The sequence below is a fragment of the Epinephelus moara genome, chromosome 2 (genome assembly GCF_006386435.1).
Source record: "Epinephelus moara isolate mb chromosome 2, YSFRI_EMoa_1.0, whole genome shotgun sequence".
In the NCBI taxonomy this organism is placed as follows: Eukaryota; Metazoa; Chordata; class Actinopteri; order Perciformes; family Serranidae; genus Epinephelus; species Epinephelus moara.
Window position 1 is genome coordinate 2,936,984 of NC_065507.1, and position 26,346 is coordinate 2,963,329.

General features: G+C 42.8%; 1 long non-coding RNA gene across 1 annotated transcript in view; it reads left to right on the forward strand.

Annotated features, from left to right (window-relative positions):
• The window catches only part of LOC126403541 (uncharacterized), a 155,239-nt gene that overhangs the window by 86,019 nt on the left and 42,874 nt on the right, over positions 1 to 26,346 (forward strand). Inside the window, exon 4 of the long non-coding RNA XR_007571323.1 lies at positions 16,681 to 16,739. This is a non-coding gene — a long non-coding RNA (uncharacterized LOC126403541). The remainder of the gene's footprint in view (positions 1 to 16,680; positions 16,740 to 26,346) is intronic.

Genomic DNA, 26,346 nt, shown 5'->3' on the forward strand with positions numbered 1-26,346 from the left:
TAAAAGTAAGGTTCATAATCTAGCCATACACCGAGATATTTAAAACTGTCAACTTTATGCAATGATGAGTCGTCATTACAGTTTATAACACAACAACCAGGTTTGGATTTCAATTTTTGCTTGGTACCAAATATCATGATATAGGATTTTGATTTATTGAGAAGAAGTTTATTACAAAATAACCATTCCTGAACTGAGGTGAAATCAGATTGAAGAGAGGATTGAATTTGTGGTATGTCAGGCCGGGATGTATATATGACGATGTCATCGGCATAAAGTTGAACACGGCACGTAGCAAGACTTGATGGTAGATCATTTACATATATAGAAAATAACAGTGGGCCGAGAGTTGACCCCTGGGGAACACCACGTTGCTGAATAAGCAGATCAGACTGAAATCCATTCAAGACAACACACTGTGTTCTGTTGTGAAGGTATGAGCTAAACCACTGAATTGCATTGAGAGAAAGGCCTATATTGTAAAGTTTGTCTAGCAGCAAATAACGATCAACAAAATCAAAGGCTTTAGTTAAATCAATGAATATCGCACCAGTGAGCTCACCATTATCTGCAGCAGAGTACACATCATTCGTAAACTTTAAGAGGGCAGTTGTTGAGTAATTAGACCTGAAGCCAGACTGGGATGGTGATAATACATTATTGATAGTGAGATAATGGGAGAGTTGATTATAAATTAACTTTTCAGATACTTTAGCAATGGAACAAATGATTGAAATTGGCCTGTAATTATTGGTGTCAAGTACATCGCCACCTTTATGGAGTGGAGTGACGCGAGCCCATTTCCAGACAGCTGGTAACTCACAGGTGGACAGTGAAAGGTTAAATAAATCAGCAAGTGGATGTATTATAACATGTGACGCTAGTTTGATGAACCTGTTCTCTAGACCATCAAGTCCTATGCTTCTGTTCATTTTCAATTCATTGATGGCGTTCTGGACCTCTAATGGAGAGATTTTCCTAAATGAAAAAGAACTGGAACATGCTGAAATATTGCTAGAGGTGCACATAGACCGATAGGATTCAGGTAGTAGTGAGGAACAGACACAAAAAACAATTGAATGATCACTATCTACTATAGAATGGCTTTATTTTGTCAGCGTCTGAAGCCACAATTCACTCCCCAAGAGCTGGATTTCAACGACTCCAGCGTGAGGTTGGATTGGAGAACTAGCAAAGGAGATGCTTGGTCAGTGCTTACGCGTTAGACACCAACGAGAACTACCAGACATCGTCTCTTTCAAAATAAAAGCACTACATCAGTACAGCACCGCCAACTAATGTTTTTTTTTCCTTCAATAACAAACGCACGTGGTTGGGTTTAGGAAAGAAGAACAGGGTTTGGCTTTACAGTCTTACAGGAAGTGAACACCAGCCCCCTGGGTGAAAGTTGGTAGTTGTTGGACCCATTAGCCACCTCACTCAGATGACCGCTGCCTTAACATCCGTTGTCGTCTCACTGCATTTACCCCTGATGCCGCCAGGTGCCGTTTAACAATAACAGCCACCAGCTGCGTGTCATGCTGACATGAGAAGATGCCGTTTTTTGTGTTTCTGTAAAACAAAATAAAACCAAAAATGCTGTTACCTCTGCTGACACTAACAAGATTTGAAATTAATTCAAATTTTATAGGCAATTATCTACCTTTATTATTTTTTCAAATAATTACAATTTGATCTGCTGTATTTTGCAATGAAGTTGTCAGCTCAGTATCAAAGCCAACATCAGTGCTTAATGTACAAAATCCACAGAAACTCCACCTATAACGCACGATCCTTTATAATGTGTTATAATAAAGTTGTCATCATTCAACATATGGAACGCAGATGATAGGAAATAAAAAGAACTGGACTGGTCTGAGAGAGAGACATTGGTTTCCAAACATGTTTCTGATGTGAGAAACTTGTAAATGTCGACATGATTTGATCCATCTGGCTTCCCGTAATACAGACAGTTAAAAACATTAGATTACTATGACACAGTCTGCTGTCTCATACGTACGTGGAAAATAACTGACCTCACTACTGCAAATGATCTATCATTAATAGTGAATAGATACAGTGTAGTTAATGGAGGAGGTTCCTTCTTTGTGTCATCACTGTGGTTAGGTGAGGAGGGAGAAAATAACCTTGATGATATCACAGTGATGTCACCAAAGTTTCTGTATCCATATTTTGTCTCAAGACAAAAAGCCTGTCATAAAATGCAGGTGCGAAAATGGAGTTACTGTTGTGATGCATCATGGGAAATGTAGGAGCCTGGGTTTCTGGGGTGTGACTCTAACTCAACGATTTTCACAAAGTCACATGAGGTGACAGGTGAAGATGGCACGCTGGTCACCCAAAAAGCTCCCTGCATTTCATACCCAGTTAATACAAGTTGGACTTTGATTACACATCATTGAAACACTTGGGGATGTCTAGAACCAAACACAATACCAAAAACAGCGAAGAGGAAAATGACACACATGAATTTGGCTCAGCTTGAAACCCGGTCTCAGTCCGAAGTCGTTGAAATCTGGTGCTTTGTCTGTGACTTCCGGCGTCAGACACCAACAAATTCAGCCGTCCTTTCACGTTGCCATGATACGCGGCCAATCACTGATGTTGTTTAATAACTCCAGGCGGTGTTTGGGGGAAACATGGCGAGACAACAAAAGTTAAGAGGGTAGAAGTCTGAGTAGGGCTGGTGGGACGGGTGGTGGATGGATCCAACAACCACTGACTTTCACCCAGGAGGCCGGTGTTCACTTCCTGTAAGACTGTAAAGCCAAACCCTGTTCTTTTGTCCTAAACCCAACCACGTGAGTGTGTTGTTGAAGGAAAAAAAAAGCCAATTTGTGCTGTTGTACCAACTACGTAGTGCTTTTATTTTGAAAGAGACTGTATGCAAACTGTACATTTCCTGTGAAAACAGAAGTGTATTTTGAAAACAGACAATGCATGTAACAGGCTGAAGTTGACACGGTGTCCCAGAACATCAACAACCAACACACCCAGGGTACCTTGGACGTCATATGTGGACGTGGAAAGTCCATGACCAAACGTGGACATGTGACGAGGTCACAGTGAGGATGAGTTGTTTTTAAACGTGGCTTATTTCTTGTGGGAATTTGGTTTGACGACCAAAGATTTTACAACATTTCTCTCACAGCTGTCAACTTCCACTTCCTCAGACAGCTCGAAATCACAGTAAAAAATGTTACAAAGCTGTGTGAGTGTTGAAGGCAGAGAAATAAGACACAACAGTGCAGTGACTTTGTTTCTGAAACACGGGCTCTGAATATCGTCATGTTGCACATTTGGACGTAACCGTGCCACTTCCAGGAACTAAGAGAGGCCAACATGGCTGCCAGACGCTGCGTTACATCACCTGGAAGCCCTCTGCATGGCTCTGACATTGGCCTTGGGTGTTCTCAGTAAATGAATTAAATGCATCCCTCCCCTCCACTCATTTATTTGACTTGAAGACGTGATTGGCTTGGCAGCTATTTTTGACTCCCTGTGGAAGTTTTTTTTAAAAATCCTTGGCAACTCTGATGATTGTCCTGAAACCAACCTGTAATCATTTAACGCACTGTACTTGTTTAGAAAAAAAAAAAAGAAACTCCTTCACACTGCTGTCCTAGAAATTCTCTTTCAACTGCTGTTGTGTATTCTGTTTGAAGCCCGGCTTGACAGCTTCATTTGTGAAGTGTCTCAATTAGGCAGAATATTTCTGCCGACATATCTCGACGCCCAGACTGTCTCACTAGAACATGAAAGCCCGGGCTTAAGGAAGTCATCACACACCTCGGCAGAGAGAGACAGTCACACACTCGTGCGTGCACACACACACATGCAAACACTAAAAATAGAGGCAGCTATCCTACTAACGCTGGTTAATGCTCCTCACCCCAGACAGTTGGATTTGCATCTCTTTAATGTGCTTTTTTTCTCCTCTCTCTTTCCCTTCCCTGCGTTTCTCCTTTTCTCTCTCTGTCTTTCTGTCTTGTGTGAAACAGTCTGGTCTCTTATAGGAATTCTCAGGAGGGCTTGCAGTGCATGTTGGGAGGGAGCTTTTTGTATCAGAAAAGCAAGAAAAAAGCAGGCTGAAAAGATTTCAACAATTGTGGTAATTAGAGATTTTGGAAAGGCGAGACACCCCCACCACCACCACCTACCCCACCTACCCCACCTACCCCACCTCTCCCTCTCTGTCTCACACACTTTCTCTCGCTCAGGTCTTTCAGGCCACTGTAATGGTCTCCATCTGGCCTGTGAGGGGGGAGCAAGAAAGGTATTGAGTCCCTGGGCTGTATAGGACGGCCATCTGGGCCGGGCCACTCCCACAGCTCTGAGGCCACTTCTCAGCTGTCCCAACCGACCAGCCGACAGGCCCACTGGCCTTCTACACGCCATGACCCCATGTCAGTAACAATGACAACAATAGGTCCAGGCCCACTTACTCCATTAAGCCCATGTGAGTCTTCTGATAAATAGTCAGCATTGCAGTCGGCCTGAAGGCGGTGTCACTCTGCTAGCATGCAGTTAGCATATTGCCATATTGCAGAGAGCATGTTAGTGCAGAGCCAGTTGGGCTCCAGCCAGTGTGCATTGTGTTTGTCAAGCTCAGGAGAGGAATATTCCTTCACTGGGGGGGGTCAGAACTGTGACGCCATCATCAGCTGTCTCTGTCCCAAAAACCATCCCAGTGTCACTGTATTAAAATACTACTAGTGTTTGTTTTTTTCTTTAATGAACAATTACATAAAGATAAAAAACGACTGGTCAGCTCACTGAGTGTAAAAGTCCAGGGAGTCCAAAACACATCCGACTGCAGTTAAAGATTCCTTGATTCACAGGTAAACCAACATGTTTCTACCGGAGAATCTTCATCATGGTTTAAAATGCATTGGAAACTGGTGTGCAATTTAAAAACTCATGTAGAAGTCATGTGATCATGACAAAAAAAACACACATTGTAAGAAATTGCAAATGGAGATGAGATAAATATACACTACTGTAACAAACCTGCACATTACGTGACAGAAAATGAAACATATGCAATAAAATTTAAGAAAAATATGACAAAGACAAGAAACAAACTCACAGCACGTATAAAGCTGGAATACATGACAGTAGGAATAAAGTTAAGTCTAAAAACTTCATACGGCTCACACGGGATTATCCTCAGTAGAAATATACGTACAAACGCATGTCAGCACAAACAGTGTACATTTAAACCCACTCATCAGGGTTCCCCCTCACTAATCAAAAGCATAACAACAATATTATCAGATACTAATAATTTTATTGCATATTTATTGTGATGCAGAACAACCACTGCTCCACCCAGCGTGGTAAATCTGTGTGGAATTATCACTAATTCCACACAGATTTGGGGATCTTGGATTAATGATGTCTTTCGCCTGATCCTTCCAAAGCCCCGTTTACTATGAGATTTGTTTTGATTTCATATGTTTTTCTGTATTCACTGTGTTCCACGCCTTTTTTTTAAGACAGTATGGCTTCCTTTTGTGTGCCTCACAGTTTGCCATTAAGTGTTAAAAAAAACTACAACTCCCAGGAGGCGGAGCTTCTACCACCAGGTGTGTTGCATACAGCCTGTGATTAGACTGAGTTGGTCACTTTAACCTTGTGTCTAACAGACACAAGGCAACAAGGCACAGTTTTGTTGCTGCTCTCTGTGTCAACAACTGCTGCTGTCCGGTACATTTCTTACTGCTGCAAAACGTGCTTTTTTGCGTCAGTGTTTGACGTCAACATCACTGACAAATCTTCGGTATTTCATGAGCTGGGAATGAGAACAGGTTGACATATCCCTGGTTGTGTGCAATTTCAGATACTTAGGCAAAGTAGTAGCAACACACAGAGAGCACAAAGTTTCCCTGTTGTCTCATTTTTACAGAATAGAAAAGAACATTTCACCAGAATATTTTGAAGATGTTATAGAAATGCTACACTTGTAGGCCAGGTAGTCAGTAAGACTCTTAACCCATACCATATGTATCATATATGATCCTTAAGAACAAATAGTGCCTGTATCAGATCATGTATATGAACAAGCCATCATCAGCTCAAAGTCGTCGAAAACCGGAGCTTTGTTAGTGACTTCCAGCGTCAGACACAGACGAAAAAAGCTGTATATTACATGTGATGTTAACTATGTCACCTTATAAATAAATAAATGATAGTTTCACCTGGAAAACAAACAGCGGTCTCCTGGGTAAAAGTTCTGTGTTTCCACCACCCGTCCCTCCAACCTGGTCTCATTCTGAAATCATTAAAATCCAGCACTCGGTCAGTGACTTCAGGTGTGAGTCACACGACGAAAAACGTAACCACGTGTGTGTTTGTTGAAGGAAAAAACTTCAAATTTGCAGTGTTGTACCGATGCATTTATTTTGAAAGAGACTGTATCAAACTGTACATTTCCTGTGAAAACAGAAGTGTATTTTGAAAACAGACAATGCATGTAACAGGCTGAAGTTGACACGGCGTCCCAGAACGTCAACAACCAACACACCCAGGGTACCTTGGACGTCATATGTGGACGTGGAAAGTCCATGACCAAACGTGGACATGTGACGAGGTCACAGTGAGGATGGGTTGGCTCAAGATATCCTTCGTATTCAGTTAGTACAGTGTTGTTGTGTTGACTCTGTATTTCAGTTCAGACTCTGCACGTTAACACAAATAGTACAGATCAAACTCGTGTTTCTATCAAGTATCAGACTCTCACGACGAGGGTTTATAATAATATATGCTAAACGCTTAACCAGACCACTCAAATGATGTTGAACCAAACACATAACAGAATCTAAGACCCAGAGCTTCAGCTGTTTATTTATTAAACAGCCGCCGGCACTCGAAATGTCTGATAATCTAAACACAGTTTGATTTCCTCAAGATCCCTCCAAACATAAACAGTCCATCCTGTTAGAGCCAACTGTATACAGTATATTTATTCACCCTGTTTTAAATAAAGTCTCCTGCTGATCGGCTGGTCATGAGTAAATAATTTGAAATAAAGCTGTGTATTAGTTTCTGTGGCAGTAGGTATCATTAGATTGAATCCATTCAGATTCCCTGAGCATGCTGTGTTTACATTTTGGGAAGGAGAGAGTTATTGAATGAGGCTCTGCCCATCGAGGACACCTCCACCAGAACCAAAGAACAAGAATCCTTTGCTTTGGTTACACTAATCTCTGTGGGATCATGAGGATAAATAAATCTGACCATAATGTCCAGATCCTCCGTATCTGACTACGATGACATGAAGATTATTCACAGAATATTTGAGGATGTCTGAACAGTGACTCTTCACCAAAACAAATATATTCTGCTTTATGATACAGCATTGAAGAGTGTTACCAATACATTTAAATCTTCAGTCAACAATAATTTCAATTTATTTTTTATTGCAACACAAACATAGAAACTTGTTGATTACACCAAACTGTTTGGGTGCGGACACACCAAACTGACATCAAAGAACTAGCGGCGACAAAAGCCAACTGTTGTGTCGTCTACGTCGTCTCACGTCACCCTGTGTCAGTTGCATTTGAACACACTACACGGACATACGTTCTGCGCCTGCGTGAGAGAGAGCGGAGTGAGAGAGTGGTACATCCTGTCAGCTCTCACTGTGCAGCCGAGCACCGCAGCACCTCCACGGACTATTACATCCAGACGGTCCCGGTGTTTCCTCCTCAGGCTCCACTTCACTCAGCTGCCCGATAAACCCGCTGCTTCTTCCCACTTTAACCTGAATAACAAACCAGGGCTCGGTGCTCCGGTTGGATCCAAACGGAGAGCCGGGGCTAGCTCAGAGACTAGCGGAGGCTAACTGGCTGTGCTTCCCTCCGGTCATGCTGCGGCTAACGCTCCGCTAGCCGCTCCCAGTTAGCCCTGGTTTCACTACAGGCAGATTCACTCGCTACAGGGGCGAGGAAATAAAACCTGAACAGCCAATCAGAGTGATCTCTCTCACCGACAAGCTCCGCCGCTGATTCAACATGCTTAATTGGCCGAAAAGCCGCCAACGCCGAAGTGCCGACGGTGCGGGACACACCGCAAAAACTAGGCCGACAGATGCTCACCGACGGCCTGACTTTGGTCGACGGCCGACCGTCGGCTTGGTGTGACAGGGCCTTTTAATCCAGCGACCCCCCCAACACACACACACACACACACACACACCCCTTTCCCTTCCACCAACCAACATGAGCAACCAGCTCGTTCTCATCCCGAAGTCGTCAAATACCGTCACTTTGTCAGTGATTTCAGTGTCAGACACCAGCGCCAAAAGCAGCCTTTCACAGCAGTTTGCTTCACAGACGGGTCAATCCAGTCTCACTCCAATGTCATGAAAAACCAGTGCTTGGTCAGTGACTTCCAGCGTCAGACACCAACGAAAAAGCCGTCCTTTATGCCAGCATGATATGCAGCCGGTTGCTGTTGTTGTTTAATGGCACCCGGCGGCATCAGGGAGAAACACAACAGGACAACATCAGCAACAATCAGCTTTCACCTGGGAGGCCGGTGTTCACTTCCTGTAAGATTGTAAAGCCAAACGCTGTTGTTTTGTCCTAAACCCAGCTGTGTGTGTTTGCAAAACGTAACCATGTACATTTGTTGTTGAGGGGAAAAAAGGTCAATTCACGGTTTTGTACCAACGTAGTGCATTTATGGAAAGTCCATGACCAAACATTGATACGTGATGACGTCAGCGTGGGACTATGTTGGACAGGTGGCATCAGTCCATTATCTTAATTTATTAATTCAACCATTATTTAACCAGGAAGTCCCTTTGAGACTGAAGAGAGACCTGGCCGAGGTAGCAGCCGATCAAAACACATTTAAAATGCAACAATTACAACATATAAAACAAAAATCCTCAATAAAACAACAACTATTCAAACACTGTAGCCTCGCAAGAAAAACAAGCACTTGTCTCTGTCACCACATTATTTTATTAAGCCCTTGAATTCATCAATGGACGTAAGTGTTTCTACTTTTTAGATCTTTTTGAAGATGTCCAAGGTGTACAGTACAGTAGGAGGGTTCATTACAAAGCAGGCACTTGAAGGAGCGTAGCTGGAAACTACCAGAGCTGACACACAGAAGGGAGCAGAGGTCAGCTGGAAGTTTGCCCAGTATTGCTTTATGGATCAAAATATACCAGTGCTGCTGTCTGTGAGTGGTCAATGGTGTCCAACCCATAGAGAATGCAGTGATGAGTCAGGGACTCTAATAAAATATAGAGATGCATGGTATACTGAATCAAGGCTACGTAAAATGGAGGAGACTGCATGCAGCCAGACAGCACCTGTTGCAGCGGAATGATCCACTGCTGCACGGCGTCAGGTTAAAACGCTGCCAATAACGACGTAATATAAGGAGCTGGAAAGTCCCTATAGAGCGGGTGGGAGGGGAGGTGGATGGGTCCAACAAACCCTGGACCTGGGAGACAAACCTGGGAGCCTGGTGTTTGCTTCCCATATGTAGAGTTTTTACTGCCCAAACCTAGCCACGTGGTGTTGTTGCTGTCCTGGCGTTGGTTGCAGCATCGTAGAACATCAACAGCAGATGTAGGAGGATACTGAACGTTACATGTAGACGTGACAAAGGAGTGATATGTGATGTCATGGTAGGACAGAGCGTCCTTATTTAGACAGAAGATCCTTTCAGTTAGATGTCACATTTGTCCACATTAAAATTGTGTTTGCATTGTTGACTCTTGCTGACGATAGTTCCAGGTGAGAAATGTCCAAAAAGCTGCGACATCAGTGAATACTTCAGATATCATGTAGAGGTTTCCAACGCTGGCCTAAAATCTTCGTTTTCCAGAAGCGAACCCATCGAGGGATCTGACACCTGCATTAGGAACCACTGTTTTAAAGGGATAGTGCACCCAAAAATGAAAATTCAGCCATTATCTACTCACCCATATGCCGAGGGAGGCTCAGGTGAAGTTTTAGAGTCCTCACATCACTTGCAGAGATCCAAGGGGAGAGGAGGTAGCAACACAACTCCACCTAATGGAGGCTGACGGCGCCCCAGATTCAAACGTCCAAAAACACATAATTGAAACCACAAAATATCTCCATACTGCTCGTCCGTAGTGATCCAAGTGTCCTGAAGCCCCAACATAAAAAGTTGTTTGGAAAAACCTCATTTGAACACTGTTTTTAGCCTCATTGTAGCCTGTAGCTCTGACTGCCTCTCTGTGCACCACGCTCACGTGTGTGCACTTGCACGTGAGACCAGTGAAAGCACATGAACACACAGGAAGGCGGTGCCCATGTCTCACGGTCTCACGCAAGTGAGTAGATAATGGCTGAATTTTCATTTTTGGGTGCACTCTCCCTTTAAGATAAATCATACTTTGCTGTAGCATTTGCTAAAGCTGAACAGTGATTCATTTGTTAGCATACAAAAAAAACTACAACTCTGATTAAGTATTCAGCACCTTATAAGCCATTATACCTTTAGGTTTCTCCGTTATCCACGATGTTCACCAGTGCTTTCAAAATCTCACTTTAATTTTTATCCCCAGACATCTTTCTTGCTTTCTCCTGTCTCGTTTTGGCCACAAATGTCTCGGGGCTTCTGGGAAAAGGTGTTGTATATACAACAATATCATGTGGTGTTGTGAGAAATACCATCCTTATCTCGACATATGACTGAACCACATACTGTTGAGAAAGGTCGTGTCCCGAGGCTGGGTTTTTGTTATTTGCATTTTCTCTTGTCACAAGTTACAGTTTCACTTCAGCTCCTACAAATACCCTGAAAGCAACAACTCTGTCAAACAAAGTGCAAACCTTATCTGACTCAAGTCACAACTTAAAAGCGGTATTATGATGCTCGACGGACAGGCAGAGACCAGTTTGTACTAATTAAGATAAGTATTGGACCATGAAGAACTCCTTTCACAGCCGGAAAAGAGTTGAAATGTTTGACATGCTGCAGTAAACCTTACTGGTTCAGTTTTCACTTAATGGCAGTCAATTGATACACGGCAGTCCAGCCTCGGAAATCTGCATTTTCCCTCCTTTTCTCCTCTGTTTTGTTATTTCAGACTGCAGCTCAAGGCTGACTGAGCACATTTAGCATGAGATCTGCCAGGAGACTGATATTGTAGCTTTCCTCTGAATCGCCAGACACTTCTAACAGATTGGTTTCCCCGGGATCTCAAATGAAATCAGGAAAATGAATTGGAGCTCATGTGCTGTGGTGATTAAAGAAGCTGTGTCTAAGTTTTAGGGAGATTCAGTGGCTTCTAGCGGTGAGGAATGCAGATTTCAACCAGCTGACACTTCTCCCTTTAAGAATTCCTTCAGTGTTTATGGTGTAGGAGGTTTTTACCAGGAGCTGAGTTACCCACAGAGCTCTCCTCCTCTCCAAAACCAACAGACCAGCTGATTTAAACCACTGAATAAATCAGTTTCATGTTACAATCAGTGTTTCTTCTACACTGTTTGGCCGCTCACCCAGCACCTGCTATGTGTGCTCACATTATTTTGGATCCAGATGTTCAAGAAGTTTTGACTGTGAGCCTGATTATCCACAGAGGTCTCCCCCTCTCCAGAACAAACAGACTCAATGATTCAAACTGATAACAACACAGATTCTTGTTACAAAGCAGTGCTTCTGTGATGAAAGTTAAGGTTCCCTCAAAATAAAAGTATTAAGTAGTATTAATGGCTTTCTCTTTGTCTTGGTCTTATATTTAAGGAATCTTTAGACATTTGCACAAAAGACATTAAAGCAAGGTAAAACAAACCTTCAGGTCCCTCTGACTTTATCTTAACTGCAACATGACCGAGTTTATGGTGATGAATGAAATTATCACACACCTCGAGAGGAGTGTTCTGTGACCAGGAGAACCCGACGGATACACTCCTGATTTTACACTTTAGATTTGACTGAATCATCTTTGTTGTTTCTTCCTACAGTTGTTTTGTTTTCTGGTATTTGGGGTCAAATTTACTTTGTAGTTTGTTCTTTCTATGATTGTGTTCCTCCAGACGTTTAATCTTTTCCTCCTCTGACCAGAATGGTTTTCTTGTCGTCTTTTCCTCTGCCATTTTTTCACTATCTAATGATGAGCCAACTTTGTGAGGTGATAACAGGCGTCACAAGCCTGAGTCCAAGCAAACAAACAATCTTCATGGAAAGAGAGTTAACATTTTTCCTTAACAAAGGCAACCTTTTAAGAGATTTTGTGCAAGTCCCTCAGCTAGGTAGAAATTAGGCCTTAAGTATCATACTTAAAGGTGCGGACACACCAAACCGACATCAAAGAACTAGTGGTGACGAAAGCCAACTGTTGCGTCGTCTACGTCGCCTCACGTCGCCCTGTGTCAGTTGCATTTGAACACACTACACGGACTACATCCGACGGCCAAGTAGCACGTACGTTCTGCGCCTGCGTGAGAGAGAGCGGAGTGAGAGAGTGGTACATCCTGTCAGCCGAGGGGTTTCCTATCTGTGCAGCCGAGCACCGCAGCACCTCCACGGACTATTACATCCAGACGGTCCCGGTGTTTCCTCCGCAGGCTCCACTTCACTCAGCTGCCCGATAAACCCGCTGCTTCTTCCCACTTTAACCTGAATAACAAACCAGGGCTCGGTGCTCCGGTTGGATCCAAACGGAGAGCCGGGGCTAGCTCAGAGACTAGCGGAGGCTAACTGGCTGTGCTTCCCTCCGGTCATGCTGCGGCTAACGCTCCGCTAGCCGCTCCCAGCTAGCTCCGGTTTGTTATTCAGGTTAAAGTGTGAAGAAGCAGCGGGTCTGTGGGGCAGCTGAGTGAAGTGGAGCCTGAGGAGGAAGCACCGGTTAGCCCCGGTTTCACTGCAGGCAGATTCACTCGCTACAGGGGCGAGGAAATAAAACCTGAACAGCCAATCAGAGTGATCTCTCTCACCGACAAGCTCCGCCGCCGATTCAACATGCTCAATCGGCCGAAAAGCCGCCGACGCCGAAGTGCCGACGGTGCAAAAACTAGGCCAACAGTCGCTCACTGACAGCCCGACTTTGGTTGACGGCTGACCATCGGCTTGGTGTGTCAGGGCCTTAAGGAGAAAAACTGGCAACCGGTCCCAGGCATTCAGGAGGTTTTTACCCGGAGTCGAATTATCCGTAGAGGTCTCCTCCTCTCCAACACAAACAGACCAGCTGATTGAACCAGTAAAAACAGAATAACAAAGGTTCACGTAACAAATCAGTGTTTCTACGATGCCATTTGCCATGTCAGAGACTGGACGTTAGCTTAGCATCTGCTAATGTGTGCTCATCTTTTTTGTCTTTTAACTTCTGATCCGGATGCTCAGGAGGTTTTTACTAAGAGCCAAATGATCCACAGAGGTCCCTTCCTCTCCAAAACAAACAGACCTGGTGATTTAAATCGGTATAAAAACTGAATGAAGCAGTTTAACGTTACAAATCAGTGTTTTTTCTAAGCTGTTCGGCACGTCACAGACGAGCCGCTCGCTCAGCACCTGCTATGTGTGCCCACCATTTTCCTCTGATAACCTAATGTTTGCTCACCTCTCCAAAACAAATGGACCTGGTGATTTAAACCTGTAAAAACACTGAAGAAAACAGTTTTATGTTAAAAAAAAATTGCTGTGTTTCTGCAGTTGTTGCAGAGGGGCTGCTGACTATAGAGGCTGACACAAAAAAATGAATGTCCCTATCTTAGTAACGAACGATCTGAGGTAACGAAAACATGGCCATTATTATTTTCAGGTGATTTCACACCAAAGAAAACATTCTCATATTCAGTTCCTGACAATATCTCCCTCCTAATCCTACACAGTGGAGCTTTTAATGCTAAACTAAAAAGATGGATGTGCTCTGACAGATAAGTATCAGCAGATCTTAGAGGCTGGCATCAGATGAGTGCACATGATATAATCGTATTTTACCAGTCTGATGCCTTTTCTAGAGTCTTACAAAGAGGCGCTGGATGTCAAACACCTAACCTGTAGTGTGATGCTGTAGCTACCTGTGTGATACATTAATTAACTCCATAGCTCTATTTAAAATGAGCATGATCGTGTGTAGGTATGCGCCCTGTATGCACTACATTCCAGCTGGTTTGTCCGTCAGCGATTCTCCCCATCTGTAAGACTGTCTTTGCCTGTGGCCTCTGTGTGTCCTGTGAGCTTGCCTCTGTCTGTCTGCGGTCTGTCTGTCTGTTTGTGTCACCCCTGACTTTCCCTCTCTGTCTCACAACAGTCATCCAAGCTATACAGCCGCTCAGCCAGTGGAAGAACGTTGGGCACGGTGCCAGCCAGCCGGGGCGCCAGTTGGGCAGTCCATCAGTAGCATTAAAGACATGTTATCCACCCGAGTGTATCCGCCTGGCTTAGAGCCCTGATCCCCTGTCCGAGCCCCCCCATGCTGCCCCTCCACTCACTCAGGGGCCCTGGGTAAAAGTGCACAGAGTCCCCTTCTTGCTTTATCAGCATGGCACCCAGGCATGCAGCTTGCTGCTTTAGGTCTCTTAAAACACGTACACAAATAAATGAGGAGGGTGCTGGAAATAACTGCTTTCTAATCTCCAGCCAAGCTGCCCTGCTAGTCAGGTCATTGTCTTTAAAGGGACAGGGGACGGGAGAAAGCAGGCCGCTGCTGACCTCCACTCGGGTTTTTTAAAGAATACAAAGTCAGCAGAGTTCATTTAGTCTTCTTGTAGGAAACATGAAAGGTTTCAGAGGCTTTAAAGGACTGTTTGTTTCCTGTTATACTCAGCCAGATAATGGACTTGGTGCTTTTTTCATCACAGCTAAAAATATTACCGTTGCTCTTTTGATTGTGAATATACGGGTTTCGCACTGTGTTTCGTCCTCATTCTATCTGCTTTAATATAATGGTCCCTGTTTTATGGATCCGCTCTTATTATTGCTGTTGAGTGGTTTGAAGTGTCACTTCAGGGGTCAGCTCTGAAGCACAAAGTATCAGCCGGTAACCTTGTGCACATAAACACCATATCGAGCCCTTTAGCGGTTCCATATTAGCCGGATATTCACACTAAATTGCCATTTTGTTCCCACTCCATTATTCAGTACGCCTTTGCCATTAGCCTTTTAATCGTTGCGTGTGTGTGTGTGTGATTGATGTATCCAGCCAAGTGTGTCTTTTTCAGTCGACACTGAGGCACTAAGTTAGCTACAGTGCAGTTAGCCTAACCTGTTACAAAGGATGACAGTTGGTATTCAGAGTACATATTGCGTCTGCAAAGACCATCACTGATTAAGATGTTGTGTGACAAATAATAAGAAAGGAAGAGTCAAAGAGTTCCCTGCTGCCATGTGACACTGACCGGGATAAGCGGTGGAAAATGAATGGATGGAGGGTTTTCAGTTTCAATCAATGTTGACATACCCGTCACAGTGGTGTCCGGAGTCTAGAACAGACAGGCAGGATATTGGTAACAGGCTGGCATCTGACAAATGACTGGAAGTTCCTCGTATGCTGACTTGCTAATGCGAGACAGGCAAGTTGACCGCATCTGTAGGAGCGTCTAGAGGACAAGTATGGACAGACACTGAAGGTAGAGGATGGGGGAAAGGAAGATGGAGCAGGTGAGACCATGACACAAACTTAGAGAAACCTCTGCTTGCCAAAGGACAATCTGATGTCACACTTGAGACGTTAGTTCTTCTGCTAAGACTTTTGAGGTATGAAGGTACATGCTTTCATCTATAGTATTTTCCTCATACTTTAATGTCTATGGATTTAAGTCCGTCTAGTTTTGATGACCATTCTGTAATCTGTCATTTGATATATTTGTCAGCTCTTAGCTTCGTTGTTTCTAGCCAGTAGGGTAGCTTGTTTCATGGGTGGTATGGTCGGGGTCGGTAGTAACGCAGTGTTAAAAAATGGTGTCCTGCTCGGCAACTACATCAAAATAGATGAAGTTCTTTCCTATAATTTCAACACATTCTCACTGTGACCTCGTCACATGTCAACGTTTGGTCATGGACTTTCCACGTCCACATATGACGTCCAAGGTACCCTGGGTGTGTTGGTTGTTGACGTTCTGGGACGCTGTGTCAACTTCAGCCTGTTACATGCATTGTCTGTTTTCAAAATACACTTCTGTTTTCACAGGAAATGTACAGTTTGATACAGTCTCTTTCAAAATAAAAGCACTACGTCGTCAGTACAGAATGGATTGACGTTTTCCTTAAACAACAAACGCATGTGGTTGGATTCAGGAACAAAGAACAGGGTTTGGCTTTACAATCTTACAAGAAGCAAACACTGTGGTTGTTGGCCCCATCACCACCCCGCTCGCCCACTCTACTCAGACTTCCACCACCTTAACTTTTGTTGTTGTCCCCCCGCATTTCCCCCTACCTACCTTGACTGTTTCCGTTGGTGTCTGACACCAAAAGTCAGGGGTTTTCCACGACTTCAGAGTTCGACGAGGTTGTCTCTGAATACAGACTGTGTGTATTTCTGTTGTGTTCACACGTATACCTGCTGTATAATAAAAAAGAGAGACATGGAAATCAGATTTTCATTTACAATATGGGAGCTTGAAGATGGGCTTGGATATGGAAAGTACATTGCAAGATGTGAGTTTCATGTGCTGTGTCTTGTTTGAGTGTTTCAAGTGCAATTGTTTCTCCTCACAGCAGTGATCATGGAGGACTCTGCTGCTGGAGACGAACGCCTGTGAGGAGGTACACAAAAGGTAAGGCAATTACCTTTACCATACTGAATGGCTATGAAACTCTTTGGCAAAGTCCACCTCGAGAGCTCGCACCTCATCCACAACCATGTAGGCGTTCCACCTTGAAAGTACAGTATTCATTGATTTTGAATACTGGCTCATACAAACATGAAAATCAATGGATTTCTGCTTCAATTGAACCACCCACACATCTTTTCCATCATAGTTTGGTTACACAAAGGCATGTACAACTGGTCTGTGGAGTTAAACCTTTTTTAATGTGCTTGCAGACTTGTTTAATGTGAGGCAGTTGGACAAAATTAGGATTAATTTCCAGCCTGGAACATTAGCCCTCCTGTCCCGGGATGTTTCTGAGCCGAAACCTGCTGACGACTGACAGACACTAACACCTGCTGACAATTGACAAAAAGGCGAAAACAGCTCAATTTGTGGTTTCCTAACAATCGTGTAGAGCAAGTAATGACAGAGTACAATTTAAAGAGACAGCAGTAGCCACTTAGAATCTGTCAGTGCTCCGCTCATTACAAAATTTACGTTGTAAAACATTCTTGTAAATGTTGAATTCTTCCACACGGCACACATTTTCTGCTGCAGCGACTGGAGCTCATTCAGCCTTGTTTTTACTGTGAAACGTCTGAGGCTGGAACTTCTCTTTTAATCTGCTCTGAAGAGTTAGAAAATGTTCACAATGCAAACAAAGCACACTGATGCCACGTGACCATGTGTGTGTGTGTGTGTGTGTGTGTGTGTGTGGCCCAAAGGTGCTGTACAGTACAAAGATATCTCACCTCATGCCAATGGCATTCCCTGGGAGAAAGCACAGAAGCAGCGTACGGTGGGGGGCATTAAGAGCCCACACCCTCTTGGGGAGCAATAAGGATCCGGCATTAGTCCCATTTAAAACATTAAACCATCCACGCAGAGGCTGGATGGAGGCAAGAATTAGAGAACTGAGAGGACGGAAAGAAGTTGAAGAAATAATAAAAAACTAAAATACTCAGGAGGATTTGGCAGGAGAAATGTTCAAGTTTGCAAGTCCATCATTCTGAGATTTTCTCTTTTAATGTGTCCCATTCACATGTCTCAGGTTTTATTTATAAAAAAAGACGAAATATGTTCCACAATCTTCCTCTTACAAATGAGACTTTGAATTTATGTGCATTCAAACTCACTCATTGCAAATCATTCAGTGGTTTTGCTTCTGCAGCCTTAAAGCCCAGAAAACCGACATGAAACACAGCTGGAGATGCCCTGAAGTGTCGTTAAAAATACCCAGATTTGTCACAGCAAACATGGCGGGAAATGCCCCAACGTGTCTTTAAAAGTTCCTGGTTTTGTCCCAACAAACACAGCTGGAAATGTCCCGATGTGATATTAAAAATACCCTGTTTTGTCCCAGCAAACATGGCTGGAAATGTCCTGACTTGTCGTTGAAAAATACCTGGTTTTCTTGCAAAAAACACAGCTAGAAATGCCCAATTGTGTTGATAAAAAAATACTCGCTTTTATCCCAGCAAGAATGGCTGGAAAAGTCCAGAGGTGTTGTTAAAAATAACTTATTCTGTTGCAACAAACATGGCTCAAAATGTCTTGAAGTTTTGTTAGAAATACCCAGATGTGTCACAACAAACACAGCTGGAAATGTCCCAACATGATGTTAGAAATACCCCGTATTGTTGCAACAAACATGGCAGGAAATGCTCTGACGTCTTGTTAAAAATAGCTGATTTTATCCCAGCAAACATGGCTGGAAACATCCCAAAGTGTCGTTGAAAATACCAGATTTGTCCCACCAAACATGGTTGAAAATGTCCCGACTCGTCTTTAAAAAATACCTGGTTTTCTTGCAACAAACATGGCTGGAAATCCCGTGATGTTGCTGAAAGTATTGGCCTTGCTGTTGGCAGCTGTCGCAGAGTTGTTACAGCATCGACCTCTGAACTGTGTTTATGTTTATAAATGTTGAAATGATCCATATGAAACGTACATCTGTAGCATATCTGTGGTTTGCAGAAACATTTTACTCTGGTGACTGGGCTGTTGTTCGGAGTGTCGGATCAGAAAACTGTTTTTTTGGAAGGCACTAAACGATGACGTCATTTAGTTTGGAGAACTTGTTGAAAACTTGCCTCCAATAACCGTACTGACGACAGAAATTTGAAACCGTCTCAGATATAGGGGACTGAATGTTATTCTGCTCAGATATGATGGATGTATTGTGAACTTTTGTTTTCAGGCCTCCAAACTGGTTCTTTTTACTGGTTCTCGTTTGTCTCTTCTCACCAACGTCGTCACCGCCGTACTCTCTTTGTGTGTTCAGTCGTCACGACGGAGAGATTGACATTTTGTTCTCCTAATGGCTCACTTTGACTGCCACTGTTTCCGTTGCCTTGCACATTTGTCACTTTGAATAGTCTCTTACAATAAGCCTTTTCAGTTCTTCAATCACTTCAATACTTGTCATCAACGTTATGTTAACCTTTACCATCACTCCTTTGAAAGCCAGTGGTTCTCAAGTGCTGTGCATTGAGTGGATAGTTGCTACTTCCATGCGACACATTTCTACAGAAGTTAATGCATTCAGTAACACATGGGGTATTCTTCCTCCATCTTTCCTTGCCAAATACCTCTCAGTGGTATTGTCTGTGCTGGAGTGCTGCAGCAGATTCAGGGGAAGAAATCATTGTTCTTCTTGAGGGCTTTAAGAGCTGGAGGAAGTCATAGACAGCACTGTTCCCCCTCCTCCTTCCTGTCTTTGCCTTCTTCCCTCACCCGTTATCATCTGTCTATGAAATAAAGTGCATCACAATGTTCCCATATGGCCAAATGCACCAGGGAACTCAAGTACTTTGCATGATAAATGACTCACAGTTGGAGAATAAGTACAGCTGTAGAATGCTCCTCAGTGATAAATTGCGTTTCTATTACAAAGGGCTAATATCGACCTTTTATGAAAAGGTGTGTGTCATCCAGTCGGCGTTGGCCACTTTTGAAATGATAGTTGTGATGCAGCTTTATTGATTGCATATTTATTGTTGAAGTCATTACTGTTTGTCCATAAGATTGCAGTGATGCATTGTATCGCGCTGTCCATTGAATCAGTGCATCGTTTGACTGGATCCCCCCCGGCTTACATATATACTCGATGTTAGCACTCTGGTCGGCCAGCTGTATGCACACTGCAAATTATTACCAGCAACATTTAACAGTAATTTTTAACAATAAATGACATTATTATCACTTTAAAGGCTGCAACTGTGATGTCTAACCATATTCAGAATTTTATTGTGAAATGTATGCAGGTAAATATAGTCAACTACTGTATACAGCCTTCATTCATACAGAAGCGTATTGCATTCACTTGACAAATAAAAACAAATCTGTTTTATTGAGTAATTTTTTCTGTTTTTTGTGTTAAATTTTTTTTTTTTTTTTTCGTAGTAATTTTTTTCCTGTTTTTCATGGTAATTTTTTTTCATGGTAATTTGTTTTTCATGGTAATTTTTTTTCATGGTAATTTGTTTTTCGTGGTCATTTTTTTCATATTTCATAATATAATGGAAGCAAACATGACCTGCTTGTTTAGTTTAACCCAGTTTTACTTTGTTTTGGGTTTGAGACACTGGGAGATACTCTTGTTTTTAAGTCATATAGATGGTGTTATCATTAGTTTGTCCATTTACGCAGGCACCTTAAGTCACCATGGATGCAGGGGTCACTTGCAGGTGTCAGGTGGGAGCTTCTCGTGAGATTTTGAAGTATCTCGTCTCCTCGTTCAGGAAAAAAAAATACCACGAAAAACAGAAAAAATTACTCAGAAAAACAGGGCTGTTTTTATTTGTCAAGTGAATGCAATACGCTTCCATACATTCACAATAATTTACCGTAAATATAATGCAACTAGTAGCCAGCAATTTAATGTAAATAAATAGTTAAATATTTTACAGTGTTGATACAATTCTGAAGCCACAGCAGCTTCTGGCACAGTTATAGAGGAATGCAAGTTTCGTTTCATCAAATGAAAACTGTCTAACCAATACTACGTATATATATATATATATATATATATATATATATATATATGTATATATATACATACATTCTACAATGAAAATGACACCCAGTTATTGTGGGTTAAACAACATAGCAAAGGATCCTCACTGGTCTCATGTCAGCCAGGTTAAAGCTAGTACGCATCAATATATTTAAAGAGTGGACGCAGAAGCTAAATTCAAATGTGTCAGTTTCGGCAAACCCCAATTTGGGCTTTATTTTTGTAGCTCTGGCCATCAGTTTTGTCGCTCATGATAAAATTGTACTAATCAAAATAATCAAGCTCCCCATCTTACTTTATGCTTCGCCACATGCAGGGGACACTCCGTCCTGCATCGAGAGTTTACACTGGACACAAATGATGAGGTGTGGAACGGCCCAATATAGACGGATTTCTTAAAGCTGCTCAGCTGAGTAATTGCTGAGATCTGAGAAGGCGGCAGCCTCTAACAAATATGTCTAATGGGGGGAGAAACTTGATCAGTCAAACGATGGGACCGGTTATAAAGCAGCCGACAGTTTTGCCTAATTATCCAAACCCCCACATTCAGAGGTAAACCGACAGTGGGTGCACTTGTGATGTTGCTAATGATCCCTCATTGCACAGGAAAAGTGTAAGATTTCGTGATTATGGCGAGTTTGGTAGGTCAAAGTTGAACAATGAATTTAATCTTCAAAAAGATGATGGTTGATTAAACACACAGCTGGGATAATCATTCTGCCGTCCGCCCTCCTTTTGTCTTACAACCTGTGTCATTGTCTGACTGCTCGTGTTTCTTGGCTGTTGCTCCTGGTTTTAGTTTGTCACAGTGCAAAATGTCAGACTGGAAATTAAAGCCTAGATTTCCCTGTTTTAAGGAAAGACTTATGTGGAATTATTTAATATAAAGATATTCAAATATAGTGTTTGCTGTAAGCCTTCCAAAACTATATTTCCCAGGGAGTCTCTCCATGTTTGCATCACTAATCATTGCATCATTTCTCCTCTCCTTGCCTACCTCCTGTCTCCAAGGCCTCTTTTACTACTCCCTCTCTCCTCTTCCTCTCCCCTCCTCTGCCTCTCTTACAGTTTGCCCTCCTCTTTCAATCTGTCTCCCTCTCTCTCCTTTCTCTTCCATTCACACCAGCAGCTCGCTATACTCCCTTTTCTATAAGTAATGCAGCCTCCCACTCTGCCTGCATCTGGAGCTGCTGCTGAGCCATCTTCTAAAATTCCTGGCATGTTTCTTCTCTGGGCCAGGCATCCTCCGGCTGGCTGTCTCCACTCAGGATTCAGCAACATAAATTACGCTGTGTCCTCACACAACCTATGCACACAGTTAGATTGTGAGGCGCACACTATATGCTGTGAATTTCTACGAGCCAGTGTTTTTCCAGACTAAACAAAAGGAGCAGTCGTGTTTGTTGATGCGCAGCTTTTTAGTCTCAAGTGTGCGTTTATTAGAGGCAGTGATGGCAGGAGCGCTACACATCATCAGCCTGCATTAGATAATGTTGCCATCTTACAGTCTCTTAATGACTATCGCCATGTTTGACTTCAGGAAATCATAATAGCAGATACAGGGCTGAAGAGGCTTTAGCAGAAAGATAATTTATTTCAACAATAACAACAGAGCTGGCGATAGCTGTGGCCAGAGGCAGTTTGTTTTCAGGTTGTCCATCTGTCCGTCCACCCTATTCTTGTGAACATAATATCTGAAGAGCACCTTCAGGGATTACCCTCAAATTTGGCACAAACGTCCACTTGAACTAAACAATAAAGTGTTTGGAATTCGGTGGTTGAAGGTCACAGTGACCTTGTGTCCATCTCATTCTCGTGAACAAACATCCACTTGAACTCAATGAAGAACTGAAACTGAGTAGAATGTGGTGGTCAAAGGTCAAGGCTTCTGTGACCTTGCGTCTTTCTCGTTTTTATGAACTCTATCTCTAGAACGCCTTGAGGGAATTTCCTCAAATTTGGCACAAACTTCCACTTGGACTCAATGATGAAGTGATTAGATTAACCTGTTGTGTGTCTCAGATCACATACTTCCGTTAGTACACTTCTGTGTAGTATACTATGTGCACTATGTACTCATTGGCGTAGTGCGCAAATTTCGACAGGGTAGTGTTGTCTCAAACCAAACACGGCAGTTGTGCACTCATCGGAAATGATGACCGCAAATTAGCCAGTTAGCAAACTAGCATTAGCATTTGCGTTATCGTTCGTGGTACCAAATCATTACAGACTGCTAAATGAACCCAACAAACACACTGCTGGCTTATACCCGACAACAGTATAGTGGTGCTTAGTGCAAAAAACACGTGAATTTGTACAATGCAGCAACGTTCACAGTCGCACAGTCCTTGGCTGCTATTTCCAGTTTGAAAAGTGGTCCCTCCCCTTCCGCTACGTAGCCAAGATGGCGACCATTGAGGGCGACACTCAACTTCTTGACCGTTTTGAGTGCACCATCCGGGTATTCATAGTGCACTGCATTTTCCATACTTCTCAGTGTGAACGCACTTATGCACTCAAAATATTAAGTGTAAGTACAGAAGTACGCGATTTGAGACACAACACTGGTCTCGCTTAAAAGTCACCAAAATCCAGTGCGTGGTCAGTGACTTCTGGTGTCAGACACCAACAAGAAAAGCCATCTTTTTCACGTCTGCATGATTGTTTAACGGTACCAGTCAAATTAAATCCGCTTTTATTCATAAAAAGGGGCACAAGCAATACCAGCCAAGGCACCAAAGAAATGTTATGTGTTTCTGCAAACCATGACAACATTACATTTGTACATTTCAAACGTGTCACAGCGACGTTTCCAGAGTGACGAGGCACATGAGCTGACTTCATCTTGAGGTGGAGGGGATGGTGGATGGTGTGTCACCTATGCAAGATGCCCGCTAAGCTGCAGACCATTGTTCAAGACCAACAAACATCAAAACCTGCTGTGATTTATTAAGTCATGGCTGTCTCTCCAGCAGCTTTACAGCCACAAACCGTGGGTATTCTTTAGGGACCTGTCGCTGTTTAACCAGCGGGGATAGTGCCACAAAAATCAACCCAGTCTTGCTCCAAAGTCTTTGAAAACCGGCGCTTGGTCAGTGACTTCTGGTGTCAGACACAGATGAAAAGTGATCCATGGCCAGTCGCTGTTATTCTGTAACATCAGCGTCAGGAGGAAGCGCGGAGGGACGACAACAAAAGTTAAGGTGGTGAAAGTCCACTTTTTTCTGCAGTATACGATGCTGCAGAAATACCAACTTTTTTGCCATACATAAAAATCACGTTACAAATCAAACCAGCACCCAGGTACCAACCACATGAGTTTGGCAAAGATTTCTGGCGTGCAACAAAAACCCCTCTGGGTGAAGATATTATCACTGAATTGGTTGAAGCAAAATTCACTGTTAAAGCTGCATTTTTAATTGTAACCATCCTCATAATGAGCACAGTCTCTTGGTTAATCCACATCAGGTCCGCTTTAATCAAACTGTGATACAGCTCAATACAGTAGGAGATCTGACTCAAGTCATGCCAGGAAGCCCACCCTGTACATCTGAATAGCAGAGGGCGACAGGATGTGCTAGCAGGCTGCCATTACAGCGAAAGGGGTGGCCCTTTGCTAAATAAAACAAAGGAGAAGGGGAGAAAAAATGAATAACACATGGATGGCTACTTATTTAGTAATGAACTTCACATGCTGGGGCCTGTTCAGAAACACATGCAAAGATGCTACACATCTGTATGGCTCAGTGTCAAAGGAAGATAAAAGAAAAAAGCAAAGTAACATGTCTCTGTGGTTAATTTTATATGGTGAGGGTGATTCAAATAATGTCTGACATGGATTTACTAAATTATAGTTAACAAGAATTACCGCCTTCTGTTTGTAAGTCAGGTTGCACTTATAGTTTACATCCATGTCTGTGGAAACATGGATGCTTCACACACATCTTCCACCAGCACAATAGATCTGTACAATCAGCACGTGTTTCAGCAAGTGGTTTATGCAGAACATTATGATGGATGGCTTTTTCATTGGTCCCTGTCACCGGAAGTCACTGACCAAGCGCTGATATTCAACAACTTTGAAGTAAGACTGGGTTGGCAAAATTCGAACGCTGTCACTGACATCATTTCCTTTCTTTCTTTTGTAATGTCCTTGACCATCAGTAGAAGCTGTAACAGTTGAGCCTGAGCAAACCCCAGCACTGGTGTTCATGCAGGTCTAACCTGTGTAAAGGCAGCAACAGAAAGTTTGCTGAATTGGAGCTGCTAGAGACTAAAGGTCAATGTCCTGAGAACTTCCGCCAGTTTTTTTTAGCTTTCTTACTTTGGCTTTAGTTTTCTTGAAATGAAATGATGTCATGTTACTAAAGATTACCCCAATAAAACCTGGCAACCTCTTTCCATCTGCAAATTTGAATTCTGTCGATTCAGGCATTAAAAAAAAATTGATTAAAAATCATTTAAAAAATAATAACTGGAATATGTAATTAAAATATTTTTTCTCCCATCCCTACAGTATAATTCAGGCTGTACAGACTGCACATAGTGTATGCACAGGATTTGTAACACTGAAACACAGACAGTGAGCAACATTTTATTCCGTCTTTTTGAGAGTACAGGCCATGAAGCAAATTAGGCAGCACACAGGCACCTCGAGCCGTCCATCTTTGTGACATTCCCCCACCTCTGCTCGCTCTTCAGGCTTCTGTCTCAGTTAATAAAAGGCACATCATGAAGGCAAGTTTATTAGGATCTATCACTGAGGAGGAGCAGCAGCAAGCGTTTATCAGTGGACAGTACTAGTGTGGGTAGAATCAGGGATAAGTTGTGCTGAAATAATGCAATTAATTTTCTGCATACTGCAGTTTAAACTCCCATCTGCACCACTGACTCTATCAAAAAAATAAAAATAAATAAAGAAGCCCAGCAGCCCCACCACACTCTTACTGTACAGTTCATTTTTTCAGTGTTTGGCTTCTTGATCAAACTTATGCAAACGCACATTTTGTTACAGATGATTTTGATGTTTTAAGCAAAGGTTCCTTTGAAATAATGTTTCACTTAGATAAAAAAAGACTTTAGCAAAATTAGCATATTACCAACTTGTGCATCATTAGTTACTAACAGAGCAACTCTCACTCTATCAGGTAGTGAGAATAATTTAAGAGCCCAGTATTCAAACAAACAAAGTGCTTGTTAGAAAGTCAGAATCTTTCCGCACTTTTCTGAAGTCGGATTGTGCTGCGTCCAACAGTTTTTGTAAGTTTCCAAAACGGATAATGCAACAATTATGACCACTCCTAGCAGTGATGGGCCGCGTGTGTAGAGCTGACAGAATAGTGAAGATTTGACTTTTATTTTGAAGCTTTATTATCGTCGTACTTTTAACAACTTAAATGACTTTTTTGTGTGTACAAGAGAGGGCAACAGCACTTTCCAAAAGCGTGCACCTTTATCGTACTTTACTCGTACTTGTCGTCCTCCGCTTATCCGGGTCCGGGTCGCGGGGGCAGCAGCCTCAGCAAAGAAGCCCAGACAGTCCTCTCCTCAGCC